Source organism: Bombina bombina, chromosome 6 (genome assembly GCF_027579735.1).
Source record: "Bombina bombina isolate aBomBom1 chromosome 6, aBomBom1.pri, whole genome shotgun sequence".
Lineage (NCBI taxonomy): Eukaryota > Metazoa > Chordata > Amphibia > Anura > Bombinatoridae > Bombina > Bombina bombina.
The window spans coordinates 543,575,517-543,587,063 of record NC_069504.1 but is presented as its reverse complement, the minus strand read 5'-3'; positions in this window follow the sequence as shown (position 1 = coordinate 543,587,063).

Genomic DNA, 11,547 nt, shown 5'->3' with positions numbered 1-11,547 from the left:
CCTACCTTGAGCCGTCTTCACCCAGCCGGGCAGAAGTGGTCCTCCAGAGGGGCAGAAGTCTTCATCCGATCCGGGCAGAAGAGGACCTCCAGATGGGCAGAAGGCTTCATCCAGGCGGCATCTTCTATCTTTATCCATCCGGAGCGGGTCCATCTTGAAGCCATGTAATGCGGAGCATCCTCTTCTTCCGACGGCTAAGACTGAATGAAGGTCCCTTTAAATGACGTCATCCAAGATGGCGTCCCTTGAATTCCGATTGGCTGATAGGATTCTATCAGCCAATCGGATTTAAGGTAGGAAAAATCCTATTGGCTGATGCAATCAGTCAATAGAATTGAGCTTGCATTCTATTGGCTGATTGGAACAGCCAATAGAATGCGAGCTCAATCCTATTGGCTGATTGGATCAGCCAATAGGATTGAAGTTCAATCCTATTGGCTGATCCAATCAGCCAATAGGATTTTTCCTACCTTAATTTTGATTGGCTGATAGAATCCTATCAGCCAATCGGAATTCAACGGACGCCATCTTGGATGACGTCATTTAAAGGAACCTTCATACAGTCTTAGCTGTCGGAAGAAGAGGATGCTCCGCGTCGGATGGCTTCAAGATCTCCACTCCGGATGGATGAAGATAGAAGATGCCGCCTGGATGGAGCCTTCTGCCCGTCTGGAGGTCCTCTTCTGCCCGGATCGGATGAAGACTTCTGCCCCTCTGGAGGACCACTTGTGCCCGGCTGGGTGAAGATGTCTCACGGTGGGGTGATATTCAAGGGGGTAGTGTTAGGTTTTATTAAGGGGGCATTGGGTGGGTTTTAGAGTAGGTTTGGGTGTGTGGGTGGTGGGTTTTAGTATTGGGGGATATTGTATACTTTTGTTACAGGTAAAAGAGCTGATTACTTTGGGGCAATGCCCCGCAAAAAGCCCTTTTAAGGGCTATTTTTAATTTAGTATAGGGTAGCGAATTTTATTATTTTGGGGGGCTTTTTTATTTTATTAGGGGGATTAGATTAGGTATAATTAGTTTAAAATTCTTGTAATTATTTTTTTATTTTGAAATTGCATTCTATTGGCTGATTGGAACAGTCAATAGAATGCGAGCTCAATCCTATTGGCTGATTGGGTCAGCCAATAGGATTGAAGTTCAATCGTATTGGCTGATTGCATCAGTCAATAGGATTTTTTCAACCTTAATTCCGATTGGCTGATAGAATTCTATCAGTCAATCGGAATCTAAGGGACGCCATCTTGGATGACATCACTTAAAGAGACATTCATTCTGGAAGAAGAATTCGTTGGAAGAGGATGCTCCGCGCCGGATGTCTTGAAGATGGACCCGCTCCACGCCGGATGGATGAAGATATAAGATGCCGTCTGGATGAAGACTCTGCCCGCCTGGAGGATCACTTCTCCCAGCTTTATTAAGGACTTCTTGCCACTTCGATGAGGACTTCTCCCGGCTTTGTTGAGGATGGATGTCGGATCTTCAAAACTGTAAGTGGATCTTCAGGGGTTAGTGTTAGGTTTTTTTAAGGGTTTATTGGGTGGGTTTTATATTTAGGTTAGGGCTTTGGGCTGCAATAGAGCTAAATGCCCTTTTAAGGTGCAATGCCCATTCAAATACCCTTTTCAGGGCAACGGGGAGCTTAGGTTTTTTTAGTTAGGGTTTTATTTGGGTGGTTTGGTTGTGTAGGTGGTTGGTGTTACTGTTGGGGGGGTTGTTTGTATTTTTTTTTCAGGTAAAATAGCTGATTTCTTTAGGGCAATGCCCCGCAAAAGGCCCGTTTAAGGGCTATTGGTAGTTTAGTTTAGGCTAGGGTTTTTTTTATTTATTTTGGGGGGTCTTTTTTATTTTGATAGGGCTATTAGATTAAGTGTAATTAGTTTAAATATCTTGTAATTTGTTTTTTATTTTGTGTAATTTAGTGTTTTGTTTGTTTTTTAATTTTGTTAATTGTATTTAATTTAGGTAATTTATTTAATTGTATTGTAGTGTTAGGTGTTAGTGTAACTTAGGTTGGGTTTTATTTTACAGGTAAATTTGTATTTATTTTAAATAGGTAGTTAGTAAATAGTTAATAACTATTTAGTAACTATTCTACCTAGTTAGAATAAATACAAACTTGCCTGTAAAATAAAAATAAACCCTAAGCCAGCTACAATGTAACTATTAGTTATATTGTAGCTAGCTTAGGGTTTATTTTACAGGTAAGTATTTATTTTTGAAATAGGAATTATTTAGTTATTAATACTGTAGTAGGTTTGATTTAGATTTAATTTAATTATATTAAAGTTAGGGGGTGTTAGGGTTAGGGTTAGACTTAGATTTAGGGGTTAATAAATTTAGTATAGTGGCGGCGACATTGGGGGCGGCAGATTAGGGGTTAATAAATGTAGGTAGGTGGTGGCGATGTTAGGGGCGGCAGAACAAACTTGCGGGTAGATTACGAGTTGTGCGTTAGGCTGAAAAAGCAGTGTTAACAGGTCCTAACGCTGCTTTTTCACTACAGCTTGCAGGTTTAGAGGCACCGCAAACTTTTTTGGCCTTAACGCAAATCAACTTAGGTAAATTTCATAAAGACTTTTTTCTATGTGACTTCCATAGCACCGGTATTCCGAGTTTGTCCTGGGAGGCCAAAAAGTGAGCGGTACACCCTCTACCACCAGGATTCCTAATGCATTGTAAAGTCAGTAGTTATGAGTTTTACGCTACAAAGCTGTAGCATAAAACTCATAACTAAAGTGATAAAAAGTACACTAACACCCATAAACTACCTATTAACCCCTAAACCGAGGCCCTCCCGCATCGCAAACACTAAAATAAAATGATTAACAGCCAATAGAATGCAAGCTCAATCCTATTGGCTGATTGGATCAGCCAATAGGATTGAAGTTCAATCCTATTGGCTGATTGCATCAGTCAATAGGATTTTTTCAACCTTAATTCCGATTGGCTGATAGAATTCTATCAGCCAATCCGAATCTAAGGGACGCCATCTTGGATGACATCATTTAAAGGTATCTTCATTCAGCAAGAAGACATCGATTGAAGAGGATGCTCCACGCCGGATGTCTTGAAGATGGAGCCGCTCAGCGTCAGAAGGATGAAGATAGAAGATGCCATCTGGGTGAAGACTTCTGCCCGTCTGGAGGACCACTTCTGCCCATCTGGAGGACCACTTCTGCCGGCTTCATTGAGGACATCTTGCCGCTTGGATGAAGACTTCTCCCGGTAAGTGGATCTTCGGGGGTTAGTGTTAGGATTTTTTAAGGGTGTATTGGGTAGGTTTTATTTTTAGGTTAGGGCTTTGGGCAGCAATAGAGCTAAATGCCCTTTTAAGGGCAATGCCCATCCAAATGCCCTTTTCAGGGCAATGAGGAGCTAAGGTTTATTTAGTTAGGGTTTTACTTGGGGAGTTGGTTGTGTAGGTGGGTTGTTTGTATTTTTTTTACGGATAAAAGAGCTTATTTCTTTGGGGCAATGCCCCGCAAAAGGCCCTTTAAGGGCTATTGATTGTTTAGTTTAGGCTAGGGTTTTTTTATTTTGGGGGGCTTTTTTTATTTTGATAGGGCTCTTAGATTTGGTGTAATTAGATCTTGTAATTTGTTTTTAATTTCTGTAATTTAGTGTTTGTTTTTTTTACAATTTAGCTAATTGTATTTAATTTAGGTATGTTATTTAATTGTAGTGTAGTGTTAGGTGTTAGTGTAACTTAGGTTAGGTTTTATTTTACAGGTAAATTTGTATTTATTTTAGCTAGGTAGTTAGTAAATAGTTAATAACTATTTATTAACTATTCTACCTAGTTAAAATAAATACAAACTTGCCTGTAAAATAAAAATAAACCCTATGCTAGATACAATGTAACTATTAGTTATATTGTAGCTAGCTTAGGGTTTATTTTATAGGTAAGTATTTAGTTTTAAATAGGAATAATTTAGGTAATGATAGGAATTTTATTTAGATTTATTTTAATTATATTTAAGTTAGGGGGTGTTAGGGTTAGACTTAGTTTTAGGGGTTAATAAATTTAGAATAGTGGCGGCGACGTTGGGGACGGCAGATTAGGGGTTAATAAATGTAGGTAGGTGGCGGCGGTGTTAGGGGCGGCAGATTAGGGTTTAATAAATATAATGTAGGTATCGTCGATGTTTGGGGCAGCAGATTAGGGGTTAATAAGTATAATGTAGGTGGCGGCGATGTCCGGAGCGTCAGATTAGGGGTTAATAAGTATAATGTAGGTGTCGGCGATGTCGGGGTGGCAGATTAGGGGTTAAGTGTTAGATTAGGGATGTTAAGACTCGGGGTTCATGTTAGTGTGTTAGGTGTAAACATAAAATGTGTTTCCCCATAGGAATCAATGGGGCTGCGTTACTGAGTTTTACGCTGCTTTATTGCAGGTGTTAGACTTTTTCTCAGCCGGCTCTCCCCATTGATGTCTATGGGGAAATCATGCACAAGCACGTATAACCAGCTCACCGCTCACTTAAGCAGCACTGGTATTGGAGTGCAGTGTGGAGCTCAATTTTGCTCTACGCTCACTTCTTGCCTGTTAACGCCGGGTTGATAAACACCCGTAATACCAGCGCTGCAGGGAAGTGAGCGGTGAGAATAAACTGCAAGTTAGCAACGCACCCATCATAACGCAAAACTCCTAATCTAGCCGATAGTTTTATGATAAACTAATATTAGTTCATATTTAATAAATATATATGAACTCATATGTTATAAATTGTAATTTATTTAAGATCTACCTCTTGATATATGTTATATTTATACAATAAAACAAAGTTTATAAATCATTTATTTATTTCCCCAGTTTGTTATGTAAACACAACCAGTCACATTCCTTGACATAGAATTTCTGCATATTATAGCACAATTTATTAGAGTGTATTACATATTCATATTCTCATTCTCTGAGTAGTTTATGCTCTCTCTATATATATGTAAAGGGCTATGCTGACCTAAACCCAATAGTATATGGTTATAATTGCTAGGTATAAAGCAATAGCTTACATTTTAGCTAGTGCTTATCCAGGTATAGGGTTTGATGTTTAAACCTGAACTTTATCCATTTAGTTTTTAACTTTTTTACTAATACTGTTTTATATCCATATTTAATCATGTTTAATTCCTGCTGATCTAAAACCAGCAGTTAATGATGTCATGCTCTGAATTAAATCCAAGAGACACTTGGGTCTTAAGCTTGAAGATCCAATATGCTTCTTGTCTTTTAAGACGGTTTAGCCTGTCCCCTCCTCTTAGTGGCCTTCTAATCTCTTCTATGGCATTCCATTTAAATTGTTTACATCCCCCATAGCCCCATAGTTCTACTAGTAGAGGAACATCACCAAACTTTAAAGGGAACACAGTTAATTTACTTAGCTTAAAAAAAACTAAACTAAACAAAAAAACAAAACATCTTGATTGGATAAGTCTTCATCTTTGCTATCACCATAAATAAACACTGAACCCCCAAAAGGTCCCAGTTGGTAAAAAGTCTACAATATGATAAGATATGTTGGAACCATCTATAGGACAAAATGCCACTGAGGAGTAAAGGATAAAGAAAGCATAAGGTTGTATTTTTTCAAACTATTTGTATCTTTTATTATACTCCTGATAACTGTTCTTATACGTATAGTTAACAAGTATAAAGGCATAAGAGATGATTTAGACAATACACTTAATTACCAGAAGACAAGAAGAGCATTACAAAAACCCTATGCCCTTTTCTCTATCTCAATTGTCAATAAAGTTTTTTTTGTTTTTTTTAATAATTTATATTTCTGATAGAAGGTTTTGAAAATGCTTGCCCATTAAACCGCAACTGCTTGAAAATAAAAAATGCAATGCTAAATTTTAATGCAATGGCTTCTCAATACACTAAGGGCTAGATTACAAGTGAGACTGTATTTAACGCTGCTGCTTGAGCGTTAACTCCGCTTTATGCACCTCTTAGATAGCACTCGTATTGCAAGTTGAAAATAAATTGTTTTCCATTGCGTGCTAGCCCAACACGCGTAAAAAATAAATTTGAATATTCTGCGCACGAAAACCTTCCATTAATCACCGTACTTGGTATATTGTTATGGTTGTTATAAAGCAGATCAATGGATAACCGCTTGTATCAAATTAAATTCTCTTAACCATCAGCCACTCAATTAAAAATAGGGTTCCCATAAGCGGGAAGAGGGTGTATGGGAACCCTAGTTTTAATTGAGTGGCTGATACTGAAGAGAATTTAATTTAATACAAGCAGGTATCTATTGATCTGCCTAAAAACAACCTTAACAATATACCAAATATGCTGATTAATGCTGGCACCAATACTAACAATATAGCTATAATATATCAATGCAATCTGGGATTAAACTATCTATATAGTGTCTGTGAGAAAACGTCATATTAACTCAGTTTCATACAAGTGAGATAATATAAACCAGAAACCGTTTCAAATGTAACAAACCTTACAGTGCTGATGAGGACATTGGTATAGCGTTACATTGCATCTGCTGATCCAAAGCGGCTGCCTCACATGAATATAGATAACTAAGTTACTCCGATTATAGGGACCTTACCCTCCAAGAACTAAGAAAGCAACTGCTATGGTTACTATATTGAGACGATTATTAAGATTAAGTTTAAACTGGATAAGCAATATATGTAACACTGTGTACTTATAAAAATAATCTAAATGTGAAAGGGTTGTAACATGTTGTTTCAAATGAACATTACATCACATATGTATATACATTGAGCTAATACATGAACTGATGTAAATAACAAGAACCTCCAACAGATAATAATTTGTCTGCACACGTTAAAGCATTAACTATAAGTTACTCATTAAAAAGCATACTCTCACCTGACACTGAGTAATGTAGAAATCACTAGCATTTATTTAAGGCTTGATAATACAAGCTGAATGTGACTACAGAACTTCATTTTGAAGAGCACCTGTAACGGATATAGTGATTCATGATTAATATATCTGATCTGTGCAAAAAGTGGAGATAGCAAATCAAGCTAAGCTATCCAACAACCATAGACTCATAGATTATCAGACCAGTATACTGTTATAAGGCAGACGATGCCCAGTGAATTATAATAATCTATTTAACCACAGACCCCTGGTTTTTAAATGTGTTTCACCCATTTTTAATGAGTTTAAATAAAGTATTTCGCCTAGATTACGAGTTTTGCGTTAGATGCTGTGCAGTGCAAATGAGCAGTTTATGCTCACCGCTCACTTTTACAGACATCGCTGGTATTACGGGTTTTAAAAAAAACGGCGTTAGCCGCAAAAAAATGAGTGTAGAGCAAAATTTAGCTCCACATCTCACCTCAATACCAGTGCTTGTGTTAGCGGTGAGCTGGTAAAACGTGCTCGTGCACGATTTCCCCATAGGAATTAATGGGGGAGAGCCGGCTGAAAAAAAACCTAACACCTGCAAAAAAGCAGCGTAAAGCTCCTAACGCAGCCCCATTGATTCCTATGGGGAAACACATTTTATGTCTACACCTAACACCCTAACATGAACCCCGAGTCTAAACACCCCTAATATTACACTTATTAAAACCTAATCTGCTGCCCTGACATCACCGACACCTGCATTATATTATTAACCCTTAATCTGCCGCTCCGGACACCGCCACCACCTACATTATACTTATGAACCCCTAATCTGCCGCCCCCAATATCGCTGACACCTACATTTTATTTATTAACCCCTAATCTGCTGCCCCCAACATCTCCGCCACTATAATAAAGTTATTAACCCCTAAACCTAAGTCTAACCCTAACACCCCCTAACTTAAATATAATTAAAAGAAATCTAAATAAAATTACTACAATTAACTAAATAATTCCTATTTATAACTAAATACTTACCTATAAAATAAACCATAAGCTAGCTACAATATAACTAATAGTTACATTGTAGCTAGCTTAGGGTTTATTTTTATTTTACAGGCAACTTTGTTTTTATTTTAACTAGGTACAATAGTTATTAAATAGTCATTAACTATTTAATAACTACCTAGTTAAAATAAAGACAAATTTACCTGTAAAATAAAACCTAACCTAAGTTACAATTACACCTAACACTACACTATAATTAAATTAATTACCTAAATTAAATACAATTAATTACAATTAAATAAAATTATCTAAAGTACAACCCCCCCCCCCACTAAATTACAGAAAATAATAAAGAAATTACAAGATTTTTAAACTAATTACACCTATTCTAATCCCCCTAACAAAATAAAAAAGCCCCCCAAAATAAAAGCCCCCCTACACTAAATTACAAATAGCCCTTAAAAGGGCCTTTTGCGGGGCATTGCCCCAAAGTAATCAGCTCTTTTACCTGTAAAAAAAAAGTACAAATACCCCCCCAACATTAAAACCCACCACCCACACAACCAACCCTACTCTAAAACCCACCCAATCCCCCCTTAAAAAAAACCTAACACTAACCCCTTGAAGATCACCCTACCGTGAGAAGTCTTCACCCAACTGGGCAGAAGTGGTCCTCCAGACAGGCAGAAGTCTTCATCCAACTGAGCAAAAGTGGTCCTCCAGATGGGCAGAAGTCTTCATCCAGATGGCATCTTCTATCTTCATCCATCCGGCGCGGAGCAGGTCCATCTTCAAGACATCCGACGCGGAACATCCTCTTCTGTCCACGGCCGACGACTGAATAAAGGTTTCTTCAAATGATGTCATCCAAGATAGCGTCCCTTCAATTCCGATTGGCTGATAGAATTCTATCAGCCAATCGGAATTAAGTTAGAAAAAAATCCTATTGGCTGATGCAATCAGCCAATAGGATTGAACTGGCATTCTATTGGCTGATTGGAACAGCCAATAGAATGCCAGCTCAATCCGATTGGCTGATTGGATCAGCCAATAGGATTGAAGTTCAATCCTATTGGCTGATTGCATCAGCCAATTGGATTTTTTGTACCTTAATTCCGATTGGCTGATAGAATTCTATCAGCCAATTGGAATTGAAGGGACGCCATCTTGGATGACGTCATTTAAAGGAACCTTCATTCAGTCGTCGGCCATGGACAGAAGAGGATGCTCCGTGTCGGATGTCTTGAAGATGGACCCGCTCCGCGCCGGATGGATGAAGAGAGAGGATGCCGTCTGGATGAAGACTTCTGCCCATCTGAAGGACCACTTCTGCCCGGTTGGATGAAGACTTCTGCCCGTCTGGAGGACCACTTCTGCCCGGTTGGGTGAAGACTTCTCACGGTAGGGTGATCTTCAAGGGGTTAGTGTTAGGTTTTTTTAAGGGGGGATTGGGTGGGTTTTAGAGTAGGGTTGGTTTGTGGGTGGTGGGTTTTAATGTTGGGGGGTATTTGTACTTTTTATTTTACAGGTAAAAGAGCGGATTACTTTGGGGCAATTCCCCCGCAAAAGGCCCTTTTAAGGGCTATTTGTAATTTAGTGTAGGGTAGGGCTTTTTTTTATTTTGGGGGGCTTTTTTATTTTGTTAGGGGGATTAGAGTAGGTGTAATTAGTTTAAAAATCTTGTAATTTCTGATTTTTGGGGGGCGGAGCCAAGCCGTGCAGGAACATGGCCGCAAATCTGTAAAGCTCCGTGTCTGCCTTCTCTCTTAGCAAGAAATACCTTATTCAGGGTCACACTTTTTACATGCTGGACAATACTATATCTGCCTAAACCTTCCTGCCCTTGCATCCAAGCTACCAGAGGGCTAATTACAGCCGGAACCACTCGCCTTTCTACCTACATCAGGCGCGGGACTACGGCACTACTTCCCCGCACCTAAAATTACAACCGAATCTCCTCTGCTTACCCGGATTCCCCCGGCCTGCGGCCCGATCATTTGAGAGATCCTTGGATGCGGTCGACAGAGCCGCTCTTACCCTAGCTGTTCTCGGCTCATACTGCGCTCTCAGGGGCGTTGAGGCCTATCTGCGGAAGAATGCCGGATCTCTAATCTTTGCTGCAGGACTTACTATACTTCCCGGTCTCCATCCGAAGTTCCCCACTAAGGTACCCTATAACATTCTGGGTCTGGTTGTGCGATTGGTCCTGGGCACGTCTCTGTAGGAGGGGGGCTGAGCAGAACACTGGAACCGCTGGGCATTTCTACAACAAATAGCGGCCATTATCTAGATACGCCACGTGGCCTCATACCTTAATGTGTGCTGTTGGACAGTTACTGTGAGACCTGGCTCTTACTCACACAAAACCACAGGCTTTAATTCTATTAGATAAGGGGAACAAGGATCATTGTGGCTTGCCGGTATTAAACACCACCCCTTCTGCAGCCTCAAGGCCTCACTGAGATTTTTTCAAGCTATCTACGCAATACCTTTACCTTTTATTTTGCCGATGCTGATACGCTAAAATTGCATATTACAGAAAAGAAATCAGCAGCAACCTGCCTGTACCCCAACACAGCTTCAACTATATTACTGGGGCCTTACAAGGGACTGTTCACAACTTATATACAACACTGATAGTCCCTTCCAACTTGTTGTTAGTGGGATGCTAGATACAATTTTATCCCCCTCGGCACTAAAATACAATCCCCTGCTACCTGCTCCACCAAGCTCTTCCCCGCCTCTGCCCTCCTCTATATTAACTCTTGGAGAAACTATTACAGAATACCTCACTTGTTCATCTGGAAGGCCCGAACCTAAGATGGCTTCCAGGAAGGGACAGAAATCTGATAAGCCAAACAAGTCACTCTCCCAAACCCCTTCAGTATCCTCCTTCTTTCAAGCTTCAGATTCGAACCCAGCTCTATCTGACACCCTTTTGGAACAGCCGGGCCTCCCAAGCCTACACATAAACCCGAATGGCCAACAGGACCCACTACATGCTATCCAAGAAAGATTGAATACGCTTCCTTCCAAATCTGACCTGGACTCTCTCAAATCTTTTATTAAGGAAGAGATGAGGGACCTCAAAAGAGACCTCAATGAAATGGGCGCTCGCATGGATTACTTTGAGGAGGGTCAGGAAACCTTGAATAACCTAGTCAGTATGAACACACAACAACTCTCTATCCAGGACTCTAGAGTCCAATCTCTTCAGGACAAAATAGAGGACTTGGATAACCGCGGACGCAGGAACAACTTGAGGTTCCGCGGTGTCCCAGAGGAGGTGACTCCTGACCTCCTTAAAGGTTACATTATTGGCCTAGCGCAACATCTCTCTCCTGGATCACCACCACTATTGCCTGAAGATTTGGACAGGGCACATAGGGCATTACGCCCTCTACCTAAACCTCCACTTCCTCCACGGGATATTATTGTACGATTCCTAAGATTTTCATCCAAAGAGGACGTGTGGCAGGCGGCAAGGTCCCAAAGATCCATATCCTACAGGGGACACTCCCTCCAGATATATCAAGACCTCAGCCCTTACACAGTACAGAGACGCAAGGAGGTTAAATTTATCACTAGTGCTCTTCAAGACCATCACATTAAATATCGATGGGGATTTCCCTTCAGTCTAATTATTAACCATAACGGTTCACAAATTATATATAAAGACT